Here is an 18422-nt window from a genome sequence, read left to right on the forward strand (position 1 = left end):
CCACAGGAATAAGACGTCAGACCAACATGAGGAACTAGAAGTCAGGCCACAGGAATAAGACGTCAGACCAACATGAGGAACTAGAAGTCAGGCCACAGGAATAAGACGTCAGACCAACATGAGGAACTAGAAGTCAGGCCACAGGAATAAGACGTCAGACCAACATGAGGAACTAGAAGTCAGGCCACAGGAATAAGACGTCAGACCAACATGAGGAACTAGAAATCAGGCCACAGGAATAAGACGTCAGACCAACATGAGGAACTAGAAGTCAGGCCACAGGAATAAGACGTCAGACCAACATGAGGAACTAGAAGTCAGGCCACAGGAATAAGACGTCAGACCAACATGAGGAACTAGAAGTCAGGCCACAGGAATAAGACGTCAGACCAACATGAGGAACTAGAAGTCAGGCCACAGGAATAAGACGTCAGACCAAGATGATGAACTAGAAGCCAGGCCACAGGAATAAGACGTCAGACCAACATGAGGAACTAGAAGTCAGGCCACAGGAATAAGACGTCAGACCAACATGAGGAACTAGAAGTCAGGCCACAGGAATAAGACGTCAGACCAACATGAGGAACTAGAAGTCAGGCCACAGGAAGAAGACGTCAGACCAACATGAGGAACTAGAAGTCAGGCCACAGGAATAAGACGTCAGACCAACATGAGAAACTAGAAGTCAGGCCACAGGAATAAGACGTCAGACCAACATGAGGAACTAGAAGTCAGGCCACAGGAATATGACGTCAGACCAACATTTGGAACTAGAAGTCAGGCCACAGGAATAAGACGTCAGACCAACATGAGGAACTAGAAGTCAGGCCACAGGAATAAGACGTCAGACCAACATGAGGAACTAGAAGTCAGGCCACAGGAATAAGACGTTAGACCAACATGAGGAACTAGAAGTCAGGCCACAGGAATAAGACGTCAGACCAACATGAGGAACTAGAAGTCAGTCCACAGGAATAAGACGTCAGACCAACATGAGGAACTAGAAGTCAGGCCACAGGAATAAGACGTCAGACCAACATGAGGAACTAGAAGTCAGGCCACAGGAATAAGACGTCAGACCAACATGAGAAACTAGAAGTCAGTCCACAGGGATAAGACGTCAGACCAACATGAGGAACTAGAAGTCAGGCCACAGGAATAAGACGTCAGACCAACATGAGGAACTAGAAGTCAGGCCACAGGAATAAGACGTCAGACCAACATGAGGAACTAGAAGTCAGGCCACAGGAATAAGACGTTAGACCAACATGAGGAACTAGAAGTCAGGCCACAGGAATAAGACGTCAAACCAACATGAGGAACTGTGGCCACAGGAATAAGACGTCATACCAACATGAGGAACTAGAAGTCAGGCCACAGGAATAAGACGTCAGACCAACATGAGGAACTAGAAGTCAGGCCACAGGAATAAGACGTCAGACCAACATGAGGAACTGTGGCCACAGGAATAAGACGTCATACCAACATGAGGAACTAGAAGTCAGGCCACAGGAATAAGACGTCAGACCAACATGAGGAACTAGAAGTCAGGCCACAGGAATAAGACGTCAAACCAACATGAGGAACTAGAAGTCAGACCACAGGAATAAGACGTCAGACCAACATGAGAAACTAGAAGTCAGGCCACAGGAATAAGACGTCAAACCAACATGAGGAACTAGAAGTCAGACCACAGGAATAAGACGTCAGATCAACATGAGGAACTAGAAGTCAGGCCACAGGAATAAGATGTTAGACCAACATGAGGAACTAGAAGTCAGGCCACAGGAATAAGACGTCAGACCAACATGAGGAACTAGAAGTCAGGCCACAGGAATAAGACGTCAGACCAAGATGATGAACTAGAAGCCAGGCCACAGGAATAAGACGTCAGACCAACATGAGGAACTAGAAGTCAGGCAACAGGAATAAGACGTCAGACTAACATGAGGAACTAGAAGTCAGGCCACAGGAATAAGACGTCAGACCAACATGAGGAACTAGAAGTCAGGCCACAGGAATAAGACGTCAGACCAACATGAGAAACTAGAAGTCAGTCCACAGGAATAAGACGTCAGACCAACATGAGGAACTAGAAGTCAGGCCACAGGAATAAGACGTCAGACCAACATGAGGAACTAGAAGTCAGGCCACAGGAATAAGACGTCAGACCAACATGAGGAACTAGAAGTCAGGCCACAGGAATAAGACGTTAGACCAACATGAGGAACTAGAAGTCAGGCCACAGGAATAAGACGTCAAACCAACATGAGGAACTGTGGCCACAGGAATAAGACGTCATACCAACATGAGGAACTAGAAGTCAGGCCACAGGAATAAGACGTCAGACCAACATGAGGAACTAGAAGTCAGGCCACAGGAATAAGACGTCACACCAACATGAGGAACTGTGGCCACAGGAATAAGACGTCATACCAACATGAGGAACTAGAAGTCAGGCCACAGGAATAAGACGTCAGACCAACATGAGGAACTAGAAGTCAGGCCACAGGAATAAGACGTCAAACCAACATGAGGAACTAGAAGTCAGACCACAGGAATAAGACGTCAGACCAACATGAGAAACTAGAAGTCAGGCCACAGGAATAAGACGTCAAACCAACATGAGGAACTAGAAGTCAGACCACAGGAATAAGACGTCAGATCAACATGAGGAACTAGAAGTCAGGCCACAGGAATAAGACGTTAGACCAACATGAGGAACTAGAAGTCAGGCCACAGGAATAAGACGTCAGACCAACATGAGGAACTAGAAGTCAGGCCACAGGAATAAGACGTCAGACCAAGATGATGAACTAGAAGCCAGGCCACAGGAATAAGACGTCAGACCAACATGAGGAACTAGAAGTCAGGCCACAGGAATAAGACGTCAGACCAACATGAGGAACTAGAAGTCAGGCCACAGGAATAAGACGTCAGACCAACATGAGGAACTAGAAGTCAGGCCACAGGAATAAGACGTCAGACCAACATGAGGAACTAGAAGTCAGGCCACAGGAATAAGACGTCAGACCAACATGAGAAACTAGAAGTCAGGCCACAGGAATAAGACGTCAGACCAACATGAGGAACTAGAAGTCAGGCCACAGGAATAAGACGTCAGACCAACATTTGGAACTAGAAGTCAGGCCACAGGAATAAGACGTCAGACCAACATGAGGAACTAGAAGTCAGGCCACAGGAATAAGACGTCAGACCAACATGAGGAATTGTGGCCACAGGAATAAGACGTCAGACCAAGATGATGAACTAGAAGTCAGGCCACAGGAATAAGACGTCAGACCAACATGAGGAACTAGAAGTCAGGCCACAGGAATAAGACGTTAGACCAACATGAGGAACTAGAAGTCAGGCCACAGGAATAAGACGTCAGACCAACATGAGGAACTAGAAGTCAGGCCACAGGAATAAAACGTCAGACCAACATGAGGAACTAGAAGTCAGGCCACAGGAATAAGACGTCAGACCAACATGAGGAACTAGAAGTCAGGCCACAGGAATAAGACGTCAGACCAACATGAGGAACTAGAAGTCAGGCCACAGGAATAAGACGTCAGACCAACATGAGGAACTAGAAGTCAGGCCACAGGAATAAGACGTCAGACCAACATGAGGAACTAGAAGTCAGGCCACAGGAATAAGACGTTAGACCAACATGAGGAACTAGAAGTCAGGCCACAGGAATAAGACGTCAAACCAACATGAGGAACTGTGGCCACAGGAATAAGACGTCATACCAACATGAGGAACTAGAAGTCAGGCCACAGGAATAAGACGTCAGACCAACATGAGGAACTAGAAGTCAGGCCACAGGAATAAGACGTCAGACCAACATGAGGAACTGTGGCCACAGGAATAAGACGTCATACCAACATGAGGAACTAGAAGTCAGGCCACAGGAATAAGACGTCAGACCAACATGAGGAACTAGAAGTCAGGCCACAGGAATAAGACGTCAAACCAACATGAGGAACTAGAAGTCAGACCACAGGAATAAGACGTCAGACCAACATGAGGAACTAGAAGTCAGGCCACAGGAATAAGACGTCAAACCAACATGAGGAACTAGAAGTCAGACCACAGGAATAAGACGTCAGATCAACATGAGGAACTAGAAGTCAGGCCACAGGAATAAGACGTTAGACCAACATGAGGAACTAGAAGTCAGGCCACAGGAATAAGACGTCAGACCAACATGAGGAACTAGAAGTCAGGCCACAGGAATAAGACGTCAGACCAAGATGATGAACTAGAAGCCAGGCCACAGGAATAAGACGTCAGACCAACATGAGGAACTAGAAGTCAGGCCACAGGAATAAGACGTCAGACCAACATGAGGAACTAGAAGTCAGGCCACAGGAATAAGACGTCAGACCAACATGAGGAACTAGAAGTCAGGCCACAGGAAGAAGACGTCAGACCAACATGAGGAACTAGAAGTCAGGCCACAGGAATAAGACGTCAGACCAACATAGAAACTAGAAGTCAGGCCACAGGAATAAGACGTCAGACCAACATGAGGAACTAGAAGTCAGGCCACAGGAATAAGACGTCAGACCAACATTTGGAACTAGAAGTCAGGCCACAGGAATAAGACGTCAGACCAACATGAGGAACTAGAAGTCAGGCCACAGGAATAAGACGTCAGACCAACATGAGGAACTGTGGCCACAGGAATAAGACGTCAGACCAACATGAGGAACTAGAAGTCAGGCCACAGGAATAAGACGTCAGACCAACATGAGGAACTAGAAGTCAGGCCACAGGAATAAGACGTTAGACCAACATGAGGAACTAGAAGTCAGGCCACAGGAATAAGACGTCAGACCAACATGAGGAACTAGAAGTCAGGCCACAGGAATAAAACGTCAGACCAACATGAGGAACTAGAAGTCAGGCCACAGGAATAAGACGTCAGACCAACATGAGGAACTAGAAGTCAGGCCACAGGAATAAGACGTCAGACCAACATGAGGAACTAGAAGTCAGGCCACAGGAATAAGACGTCAGACCAACATGAGGAACTAGAAGTCAGGCCACAGGAATAAGACGTCAGACCAACATGAGGAACTAGAAGTCAGGCCACAGGAATAGGACGTCAGACCAACATGAGGAACTAGAAGTCAGGCCACAGGAATAAGACGTCAGACCAACATTAGGAACTAGAAGTCAGGCCACAGGAATAAGACGTCAGACCAACATGAGAAACTAGAAGTCAGGCCACAGGAATAAGACGTCAGACCAAGATGATGAACTAGAAGTCAGGCCACAGGAATAAGACATTAGACCAACATGAGGAACTAGAAGTCAGGCCACAGGAATAAGACGTCAGACCAACATGAGAAACTAGAAGTCAGGCCACAGGAATAAGACGTCAGACCAACATGAGGAACTAGAAGTCAGGCCACAGGAATAAGACATTAGACCAACATGAGGAACTAGAAGTCAGGCCACAGGAATAAGACGTCAGACCAACATGAGAAACTAGAAGTCAGGCCACAGGAATAAGACGTCAGACCAACATGAGGAACTAGAAGTCAGGCCACAGGAATAAGACGTCAGACCAACATGAGGAACTAGAAGTCAGGCCACAGGAATAAGACGTCAGACCAACATGAGGAACTAGAAGTCAGGCCACAGGAATAAGACGTCAGACCAACATGAGGAACTAGAAGTCAGGCCACAGGAATAAGACGTCAGACCAACATGAGGAACTAGAAATCAGGCCACAGGAATAAGACGTCAGACCAACATGAGGAACTAGAAGTCAGGCCACAGGAATAAGACGTCAGACCAACATGAGGAACTAGAAGTCAGGCCACAGGAATAAGACGTCAGACCAACATGAGGAACTAGAAGTCAGGCCACAGGAATAAGACGTCAGACCAACATGAGGAACTAGAAGTCAGGCCACAGGAATAAGACGTCAGACCAAGATGATGAACTAGAAGCCAGGCCACAGGAATAAGACGTCAGACCAAGATGATGAACTAGAAGCCAGGCCACAGGAATAAGACGTCAGACCAACATGAGGAACTAGAAGTCAGGCCACAGGAATAAGACGTCAGACCAACATGAGGAACTAGAAGTCAGGCCACAGGAATAAGACGTCAGACCAACATGAGGAACTAGAAGTCAGGCCACAGGAAGAAGACGTCAGACCAACATGAGGAACTAGAAGTCAGGCCACAGGAATAAGACGTCAGACCAACATGAGAAACTAGAAGTCAGGCCACAGGAATAAGACGTCAGACCAACATGAGGAACTAGAAGTCAGGCCACAGGAATAAGACGTCAGACCAACATTTGGAACTAGAAGTCAGGCCACAGGAATAAGACGTCAGACCAACATGAGGAACTAGAAGTCAGGCCACAGGAATAAGACGTCAGACCAACATGAGGAACTGTGGCCACAGGAATAAGACGTCAGACCAACATGAGGAACTAGAAGTCAGGCCACAGGAATAAGACGTCAGACCAACATGAGGAACTAGAAGTCAGGCCACAGGAATAAGACGTTAGACCAACATGAGGAACTAGAAGTCAGGCCACAGGAATAAGACGTCAGACCAACATGAGGAACTAGAAGTCAGGCCACAGGAATAAAACGTCAGACCAACATGAGGAACTAGAAGTCAGGCCACAGGAATAAGACGTCAGACCAACATGAGGAACTAGAAGTCAGGCCACAGGAATAAGACGTCAGACCAACATGAGGAACTAGAAGTCAGGCCACAGGAATAAGACGTCAGACCAACATGAGGAACTAGAAGTCAGGCCACAGGAATAAGACGTCAGACCAACATGAGGAACTAGAAGTCAGGCCACAGGAATAAGACGTCAGACCAACATGAGGAACTAGAAGTCAGGCCACAGGAATAAGACGTCAGACCAACATTAGGAACTAGAAGTCAGGCCACAGGAATAAGACGTCAGACCAACATGAGAAACTAGAAGTCAGGCCACAGGAATAAGACGTCAGACCAAGATGATGAACTAGAAGTCAGGCCACAGGAATAAGACATTAGACCAACATGAGGAACTAGAAGTCAGGCCACAGGAATAAGACGTCAGACCAACATGAGAAACTAGAAGTCAGGCCACAGGAATAAGACGTCAGACCAACATGAGGAACTAGAAGTCAGGCCACAGGAATAAGACATTAGACCAACATGAGGAACTAGAAGTCAGGCCACAGGAATAAGACGTCAGACCAACATGAGAAACTAGAAGTCAGGCCACAGGAATAAGACGTCAGACCAACATGAGGAACTAGAAGTCAGGCCACAGGAATAAGACGTCAGACCAACATGAGGAACTAGAAGTCAGGCCACAGGAATAAGACGTCAGACCAACATGAGGAACTAGAAGTCAGGCCACAGGAATAAGACGTCAGACCAACATGAGGAACTAGAAGTCAGGCCACAGGAATAAGACGTCAGACCAACATGAGGAACTAGAAATCATGCCACAGGAATAAGACGTCAGACCAACATGAGGAACTAGAAGTCAGGCCACAGGAATAAGACGTCAGACCAACATGAGGAACTAGAAGTCAGGCCACAGGAATAAGACGTCAGACCAACATGATGAACTAGAAGTCAGGCCACAGGAATAAGACGTCAGACCAACATGAGGAACTAGAAGTCAGGCCACAGGAATAAGAACAGCTTGGTCAGTAACATCATTGCCCCCCCCGCCCCACCTTTCAGTCAGCCTTAAACTTAAACCATTAAACACGTTAACCCCATGGGGTACATTTTTGCGATAATATATTACGACGGAAGTTGGCCCAGTTAAAAGTCAATTCTTGAACACTACGAGCATCATAAAAGATGTTGCGTTTTTTAACTCGAAGGTGAAGCCAATCATGTATGGATCAGATGCATGAATAATCTCCTGGACTAGATAAACAAGATACAGACTTCTAAACACCTCACCAAAAAGCATAGAAAAATAAGTCGGTCAATTAATTCAATAAGGATGTCCTTTTTATTCTTCGGATTGCGGAGATGTGTATGTGTAACTTCACGCCTGCTTCATTGTCTTGACGTTACCTCAAACGTCTAACACTTATTCAACGACTGCAAAATTCTTTTAGCTGCCAAAGCAAAACATCCTAATCAAATGCCTTTGTCCGTTTGAAATAGACTGAAGCAACGCCTCTTAACGCCTGATTCCCCAGCTGATATAAAATCACTTGAAGCAACGCCTCTATTAATAATATGTTTCCATTGTCTACTTAAAATGGGCCGAAGTAACGCCTCTGTTACCAAGATTCCATTGCCCACATAAAATTTTAACAAATGACGCACCTGTTACCAAGATTCCATTGCCCACATAAAATTTTAACAAATGACGCCTCTGTTATCAAGATTCCATTGCCCACATAACATTTTAACAAGTGACGCCTCTGTTATCGAGATTCCATAGCCTACAAAACATTTTAACAAGCGACGCCCCTGTTATCAAGATTTTATTGCCCACATAACATTTTAACAAGCGACGCCTCTCTTATCAAGATTCCATTGCCCACAAAACATTTTAACAAGTGACGCCTCTGTTATCAAGATTCCATTACCCACATAACATATTAAAAAGCGACACCTCTGTTATCAAGATTCCATTGCCAACATAACATTTTAACAAGTGACGCCTCTGTTATCGAGATTCCATTGTCCACATAACATTTTAACAAGTGACGCCTCTCTTTTCAAGATTACATTGCCCACATAACGTTTTAACAAGTGACGCCTCTGTTATCAAGATTCCATTGCCCACATAACATTTTAACAAGTGACGCCTCTGTTATCAAGATTCCATAGTCCACATAACATTTTAACAAGTGACGCCTCTGTTATCAAGATTCCATTGCCCACATAACATTTTAACAAGTGACGCCTCTGTTATCAAGATTCCATTGCCCACATAACATTTTAACAAGTGACGCCTCCGTTATCAAGATTCCATAGCCCACATAACATTTTAACAAGTGACGCCTCTGTTATCAAGATTCCATTGCCCACATAACGTTTTAACAAGTGACGCCTCTGTTACCAAGATTCCATTGCCAACGTAAAGTTGGCCGAAGCGACGCCGCTGCTCCTCACAAAAAGTTGGCCACCGTGAAAACTGTTCAGGTGTTTGTTTACAGGTTAGTTAAAAACTCCCGCCAGCCTCATTATTTACGTGACCAGACGATGGGGCAGACGTCTGCTTGTTGCGATAAGTATTTATTCTGTTTCATTGTGACAGAGGTTTTATTATTATTGACTTAAAATACTAGCAATGTGTAGGTATAATTATTGTAACAGTTAAAGCTATTAATTGTTTTGTTAACACAATAAAACTATCAAATATTACTCGTGGTTATCTTATTAATGATATTAGTTATGTGTAGTGTTTAGATAACAGTTGCCCCCCCCCCATCTACTCTTATTTAATAACAATATAAAGAACGCCCGCAGAGTGATGTCGAAATGTAAATAGTAGTTTCGCTGCGGGTTAGACACAGTTGTAGAGCTGTTGAGTATTGGATTTCAATCCGGGTTTGTTCCAGGGCTTTCGCTTATAGCACGGCCCTGATTTCTGTCGTTGGCTAAAGGCCGCTGGGAATAATCTCAGAAATTCCTGAAGGTGTTGGTTCATAATTTACCTCAGGCTATTTTTTTTTCATTTAACCTCCACACCACTATCACATTTCTTCACATAACCCCGGACCGCCGGGGGGGGGGGGGGGGTGGGGTTATCGTCCTTAACGAGCTACTGATAGTGTTTTAAAGCAAATATTTTCAGTGGCAGCGTTGGTATTGTCGAATTCACAAATTATGAATTACTGAAAAGTAGAAAATAAAACAACTAAATAGCGGCGTATGATACGCCGCGGGTCGGCTCGTACCTCATAATCCCTGGGTCGCTCAAAAATTCATCAGAAATTAATAGGTATACGTGTAGGCCATTTACTGAAAAAAAGTCGCAATGAAGACTTTTTACATTTTATATTTGCTGATAAATCATTAAATTGATATTACAAGTTGAAAATGTTTACTTACTACTCAGTACTCAATACACATTTTAAGTTATGTCACTTGAACATTCTGGTAGTCAACATTCAAAGTTTGGATTCGCATACTGTGTTTAGTAAAGATCTGCAGGTAGCTATTGCTATGGATGTTTTTTTTTTCTCAATATGATCAGGTGACTTTACTGGTTTCAACGTTGATGCATATGGCCAAGTCACAAAACACGAACGTCAGCACTTTGTTGTCTAGACGAGAGAATAGAAAACACTTTGTATGGGAATGTCAGAACTTTTTAGTGTGATGAGGACATCGGCACAATGTAAAGGATTTCTTCACTTTATTGACTTTATGTGTAAACAGCAATATTCCAAGACAACTGATGGAAGAAAATCAGAAGGTAGGTAACTAGGGTCTATAGAGATTTCCTTATAGTTAGTTTACATTTTAAATGTAAACTCAATTTGCTATGCCAATGACATGATAGACAATTCTTTGTTCAGATTTCATAGTATCATTTTAAGCGTCAAGGTGTTGTTTAAAATTTGATGATAGGTTCAAATATTAATTTAGTAGACCTTCCTGTTAAGTTTAACAAGGAACATGTATTGAAATTATTAAAGGGATGATCTGTTCATCATCCCCTCTACGTTGGTACCGTATGTTATTTAGGCTACATCTATAAATAATATATACAGCTAATTGTGAATAAATAAGCAAGTGCTTCCCTTTCAACTATTAAAAATAGTTTTGGTGTATATCCGGGTTGTACAGTTTACTTTCAGGCCTCACTTCTACCACCCCCCCCCTAAGGAAATAGATAATATAGAAAATCTAATATACTATCAACTCCCCCCCCCCCCTCATTGAAGTATTAAATGCCACCCCCCAAAAAAGAATCCCCTCGGAGGTAAAAGGTTAAAACATTCGATGAACAAACCTCTATTAGCTGATGATTCACGAAGTCTTGACACCCAATTAATTTGAGGAAAATATAATTAACGAGCCGGCCCGCGGCATAACATACGCCGCTATTTAGTTGTTTCTAATTTTCATTAATTCATAATTTGTGAATTCGACAGTACCAACGCTGACACTGAAAATATTTCTTTAACACTGAAAATATTTCTTTAAAACACTATAAGTAGCTCGTTAAGGACCATAACCCCCCCCCCTTTCCTTCCCTCCCCCCCTCCTCCCCCCCTACGTTTAAAATCGTTAGCTCTGCTTGTAAACATTTAGAGTGAACACAGCTCACTAAAACCATGTAGGGGTGGGGAGGTAGGGAGAGCGTTTGCAGCTTGTTTTCTAACAGCTCGAAGAAGAGAATTATATATATAGATTGTTGAAGAGTATAGATTAAAGTCGGTGATATTAAATTAACACACTTTTCTAGTATATAGCCACTTGTACATTACACATTTTTGTACACAAATTTAAGTCGGTAGCTTAGAGGTTCACCATTTAATTTGAGGTTTATATACACATTAAATCAAGTATGACAACTGTCATATCATCAGAAGATTGTCACCTGCCACATGTCATCAGAAGATTGTCAACTGCCACATGTCATCAGAAGATTGCCACCTGCCACATGTCATCACTGCCACATGTCATCAGAAGATTGTCACCTGCCACATGCCATCAGAAGATTGTCTCCTGCCACATGTCATCAGATTGTCACCTGCCACATGACATCAGAAGATTGTCAGCTGCCACATGTCATCAGAAGATTGCCACCTGCCACATGACATCAGAAGATTGTCACCTGCCACATGTCATCAGATTGTCACCTGCCACATGACATCAGAAGATTGTCACCTGCCACATGCCATCAGAAGATTGTCACCTGCCACATGTCATCAGAAGATTGCCACCTGCCACATGACATCAGAAGATTGCCACCTGCCACATGACATCAGAAGATTGCCACCTGCCACATGACATCAGAAGATTGTCACCAGCCACATGTCATCAGAAGATTGTCACCTGCCACATGTCATCAGAAGATTGTCACCTGCCACATGTCATCAGAAGATTGCCACCTGCCACATGTCATCAGAAGATTGCCACCTGCCACATGTCATCAGAAGATTGCCACCTGCCACATGTCATCAGAAGATTGTCACCTGCCACATGTCATCAGAAGATTGCCAGCTGCCACATGTCATCAGAAGATTGTCACCTGCCACATGTCATCAGAAGATTGCCACCTGCCACATGTCATCATAAGATTGTCACCTGCCACATGTCATCAGAAGATTGCCAGCTGCCACATGTCATCAGAAGATTGACACATGTCATCAGAAGATTGTCACCAGCCACATGTCACCAGAAGATTGTCACCAGCCACATGTCATCAGAAGATTGTCACCTGCCACATGTCATCAGAAGATTGTCACCTGCCACATGTCATCATAAGATTGTCACCAGCCACATGTCATCAGAAGATTGTCACCTGCCACATGTCATCAGAAGATTGCCAGCTGCCACATGTCATCAGAAGATTGTCACCAGCCACATGTCATCAGAAGATTGTCACCAGCCACATGTCATCAGAAGATTGTCACCAGCCACATGTCATCAGAAGATTGTCACCTGCCACATGTCATCAGAAGATTGTCACCAGCCACATGTCATCAGAAGATTGTCACCTGCCACATGTCATCAGAAGTCTGTCATCTACCACGTCATCTCTAGTCTGTAGTCTCCCACATGTCATCTCTAGTCTGTCGTCTCCCACATGTCATCTCTAGTCTGTCGTCTCCCACATGTCATCTCTAGTCTGTCGTCTCCCACATGTCATCTCTAGTCTGTCGTCTCCCACATGTCATCTCTAGTCTGTCGTCTCCCACATGTCATCTCTAGTCTGTCGTCTCCCACATGTCATCTCTAGTCTGTCGTCTCCCACATGTCATCTCTAGTCTGTCGTCTCCCACATGTCATCTCTAGTCTGTCGTCTCCCACATGTCATCTCAAGTCTGTCGTCTCCCACATGTCATCTCTAGTCTGTCGTCTCCCACGTGTCATCTCTAGTCTGTCGTCTCCCACATGTCATCTCTAGTCTGTCGTCTCCCACATGTCTTCTCTAGTCTGTCACTTAATGTCATCTCTAGTCTGTCACCTAATGTCATCTCTAGTCTGTCGTCTCTCACATGTCATCTCTAGTCTGTCATCTAATGTCATCTCTAGTCTGTCGTCTCTCACATGTCATCTCTAGTCTGTCGTCTCTCACATGTCATCTCTAGTCTGTCGTCTCTCACATGTCATCTCTAGTCTGTCGTCTCTCACATGTCATCTCTAGTCTGTCGTCTCTCACATGTCATCTCTAGTCTGTCGTCTCTCACATGTCATCTCTAGTCTGTCACCTAATGTCATCTCTAGTCTGTCATCTCTCACATGTCATCTCTAGTCTGTCGTCTCTCACATGTCATCTCTAGTCTGTCGTCTCTCACATGTCATCTCTAGACTGTCACCTAATGTCATCTCTAGTCTGTCGTCTCTCACATGTCATCTCTAGTCTGTCGTCTCTCACATGTCATCTCTAGTCTGTCGTCTCTCACATGTCATCTCTAGTCTGTCGTCTCTCACATGTCATCTCTAGTCTGTCACCTAATGTCATCTCTAGTCTGTCGTCTCTCACATGTCATCTCTAGTCTGTCGTCTCTCACATGTCATCTCTAGTCTGTCGTCTCTCACATGTCATCTCTAGTCTGTCACCTAATGTCATCTCTAGTCTGTCGTCTCTCACATGTCATCTCTAGTCTGTCGTCTCCCACGTGTCATCTCTAGACTGTCGTCTCCCACGTGTCATCTCTAGACTGTCGTCTCCCACGTGTCATCTCTAGACTGTCGTCTCCCACGTGTCATCTCTAAACTGTCGTCTCCCACGTGTCATCTCTAGACTGTCGTCTCCCACGTGTCATCTCTCTGTCATCGCCCCTATGTCATCTCTAGTTCATCACCTACTGTCATCTCTAGTCTGTCACCTAATGTCATCTCTAGTCTGTCACCACATGTCATCTCTTAGTCTATCGTCTCCAACATGTCATCTCTAGACTGTCGTCTCCCACGTGTCATCTTTCTGTCATCGCCCCTATGTCATCTCTAGTTCATTACCTAATGTCATCTCTAGTCTGTCACCTAATGTCATCTCTAGTCTGTCACCTAATGTCATCTCTAGTCTGTCACCACATGTCATCTCTTAGTCTGTCGTCTCCCACATGTCATCTCTCTGTCATCGCCCCTATGTCATCTCTAGTTCATCACCTAATGTCATCTCTAGTTCATCACCTAATGTCATCTCTAGTCTGTCACCTAATGTCATCTTTAGTCTGTCACCTAATGTCATCTCTAGTTTATCACCTAATGTCATCTCTAGTCTGTCATCTAATGTCATCTCTAGTCTGTCACCACATGTCATCTTTAGTCTGTCGTCTCCCACATGTCATCTCTAGTCTGTCATCTCCCACGTAATCTCTAGTCTGTCGTCTCTCACATGTCATCTCTAGTCTGTCACATAATGTCATCTCTAGTCTGTCGTCTCTCACATGTCATCTCTAGTCTGTCGTCTCCCACATGTCATCTCTAGTCTGTCGTCTCCCACATGTCTTCTCTAGTCTGTCACTTAATGTCATCTCTAGTCTGTCACCTAATGTCATCTCTAGTCTGTCGTCTCTCACATGTCATCTCTAGTCTGTCACCTAATGTCATCTCTAGTCTGTCGTCTCTCACATGTCATCTCTAGTCTGTCGTCTCTCACATGTCATCTCTAGTCTGTCGTCTCTCACATGTCATCTCTAGTCTGTCACCTAATGTCATCTCTAGTCTGTCGTCTCTCACATGTCATCTCTAGTCTGTCGTCTCTCACATGTCATCTCTAGTCTGTCGTCTCTCACATGTCATCTCTAGTCTGTCACCTAATGTCATCTCTAGTCTGTCGTCTCTCACATGTCATCTCTAGTCTGTCGTCTCTCACATGTCATCTCTAGTCTGTCGTCTCTCACATGTCATCTCTAGTCTGTCGTCTCTCACATGTCATCTCTAGTCTGTCACCTAATGTCATCTCTAGTCTGTCGTCTCTCACATGTCATCTCTAGTCTGTCGTCTCTCACATGTCATCTCTAGTCTGTCGTCTCTCACATGTCATCTCTAGTCTGTCACCTAATGTCATCTCTAGTCTGTCACCTAATGTCATCTCTAGTCTGTCGTCTCTCACATGTCATCTCTAGTCTGTCGTCTCTCACATGTAATCTCTAGTCTGTCGTCTCTCACATGTCATCTCTAGTCTGTCACCTAATGTCATCTCTAGTCTGTCGTCTCTCACATGTCATCTCTAGTCTGTCGTCTTCCACGTGTCATCTCTAGACTGTCGTCTCCCACGTGTCATCTCTAGACTGTCGTCTCCCACGTGTCATCTCTAGACTGTCGTCTCCCACGTGTCATCTCTAGACTGTCGTCTCCCACGTGTCATCTCTAGACTGTCGTCTCCCACGTGTCATCTCTCTGTCATCGCCCCTATGTCATCTCTAGTTCATCACCTACTGTCATCTCTAGTCTGTCACCTAATGTCATCTCTAGTCTGTCACCACATGTCATCTCTTAGTCTATCGTCTCCAACATGTCATCTCTAGACTGTCGTCTCCCACGTGTCATCTTTCTGTCATCGCCCCTATGTCATCTCTAGTTCATCACCTAATGTCATCTCTAGTCTGTCACCTAATGTCATCTCTAGTCTGTCACCACATGTCATCTCTTAGTCTGTCGTCTCCCACATGTCATCTCTCTGTCATCGCCCCTATGTCATCTCTAGTTCATCACCTAATGTCATCTCTAGTTCATCACCTAATGTCATCTTTAGTCTGTCACCTAATGTCATCTCTAGTTTATCACCTAATGTCATCTCTAGTCTGTCATCTAATGTCATCTCTAGTCTGTCACCACATGTCATCTTTAGTCTGTCGTCTCCCACATGTCATCTCTAGTCTGTCATCTCCCACATGTCATCTCTAGTCTGTCGTCTCTCACATGTCATCTCTAGTCTGTCACATAATGTCATCTCTAGTCTGTCGTCTCTCACATGTCATCTCTAGTTTGTCGTCTCTCACGTGTCATCTCTAGACTGTCGTCTCTCACATGTCATCTCTAGTCTGTCACCTAATGTCATCTCTAGTCTGTCGTCTCTCACATGTCATCTCTAGTCTGTCGTCTCTCACATGTCATCTCTAGTCTGTCGTCTCTCACATGTCATCTCTAGTCTGTCGTCTCCCACGTGTCATCTCTAGTCTGTCGTCTCTCACATGTCATCTCTAGTCTGTCACATAATGTCATCTCTAGTCTGTCACATAATGTCATCTCTAGTCTGTCGTCCCCCACATGTCATCTCTAGTTTGTCGTCTCTCACGTGTCATCTCTAATCTGTAGTCTCCAACATGTCTTCTCTAGTCTGTCACTGTCATCTCTAGTCTGTCACCACATGTCATCTCTTAGTCTGTCGTCTCCCACATGTCATCTCTTAGTCTGTTGTCTCCCACATGTCATCTCTAGTCTGTCGTCTCCCACATGTCATCTCTAGTCTGTAGTCTCCCACATGTCATCTCTAGTCTGTAGTCTCCCACGTGTCATCTCTCTGTCAGCGCCACTATGTCATCTCTAGTTCATCACCTAATGTCATCTCTAGTTCATCACCTAATGTCATCTCTAGTTTATCACCTAATGTCATCTCTAGTCTGTCACCTAAATTCATCTCTAGTCTGTCACCTAATGTCATCTCTAGTCTGTCACCACATGTCATTTCTAGTCTGTCACCACATGTCATCTCTAGTCTGTCACCACATGTCATCTCTAGTCTGTCACATGTCATCTCTAGTCTGTCACCACATGTCATCTCTAGTCTGTCACCACATGTCATCTCTAGTCTGTCACCACATGTCATCTCTAGTCTGTCGTCTCCCACATGTCATCTCTAGTCTGTCGTCTCCCACATGTCATCTCTAGTCTGTCGTCTCCCACGTGTCATCTCTAGTCTGTCGTCTCCCACGTGTCATCTCTCTGTCATCGCCACTATGTCATCTCTAGTTCATCACCTAATGTCATCTCTAGTTCATCACCTAATGTCATCTCTAGTTCATCACCTAATGTCATCTCTAGTTCATCACCTAATGTCATCTCTAGTTCATCACCTAATGTCATCTCTAGTTCATCACCTAATGTCATCTCTAGTTCATCACCTAATGTCATCTCTAGTTCATCACCTAATGTCATCTCTAGTTCATCACCTAATGTCATCTCTAGTTCATCACCTAATGTCATCTCTAGTTCATCACCTAATGTCATCTCTAGTTCATCACCTAATGTCATCTCTAGTTCATCACCTAATGTCATCTCTAGTTCATCACCTAATGTCATCTCTAGTTCATCACCTAATGTCATCTCTAGTTCATCACCTAATGTCATCTCTAGTTCATCACCTAATGTCATCTCTAGTTCATCACCTAATGTCATCTCTAGTTCATCACCTAATGTCATCTCTAGTTCATCACCTAATGTCATCTCTAGTTCATCACCTAATGTCATCTCTAGTTCATCACCTAATGTCATCTCTAGTTCATCACCTAATGTCATCTCTAGTTCATCACCTAATGTCATCTCTAGTTCATCACCTAATGTCATCTCTAGTTCATCACCTAATGTCATCTCTAGTTCATCACCTAATGTCATCTCTAGTTCATCACCTAATGTCATCTCTAGTTCATCACCTAATGTCATCTCTAGTTCATCACCTAATGTCATCTCTAGTTCATCACCTAATGTCATCTCTAGTTCATCACCTAATGTCATCTCTAGTTCATCACCTAATGTCATCTCTAGTTCATCACCTAATGTCATCTCTAGTTCATCACCTAATGTCATCTCTAGTTCATCACCTAATGTCATCTCTAGTTCATCACCTAATGTCATCTCTAGTTCATCACCTAATGTCATCTCTAGTTCATCACCTAATGTCATCTCTAGTTCATCACCTAATGTCATCTCTAGTTCATCACCTAATGTCATCTCTAGTTCATCACCTAATGTCATCTCTAGTTCATCACCTAATGTCATCTCTAGTTCATCACCTAATGTCATCTCTAGTTCATCACCTAATGTCATCTCTAGTTCATCACCTAATGTCATCTCTAGTTCATCACCTAATGTCATCTCTAGTTCATCACCTAATGTCATCTCTAGTTCATCACCTAATGTCATCTCTAGTTCATCACCTAATGTCATCTCTAGTTTATCAACTAATGTCATCTCACCTACCACGTGTCATCTGTAGTCAATTGTGGCCAATAACTTTGAACTTGACTATTTTCTGGTTTCAAATAACAAGCATTTTGC

The sequence above is a fragment of the Physella acuta genome, unplaced genomic scaffold (assembly GCF_028476545.2).
Source record: "Physella acuta isolate Inbredline_101_S28 unplaced genomic scaffold, ASM2847654v3 ptg000118l, whole genome shotgun sequence".
Classification (NCBI taxonomy): domain Eukaryota; kingdom Metazoa; phylum Mollusca; class Gastropoda; family Physidae; genus Physella; species Physella acuta.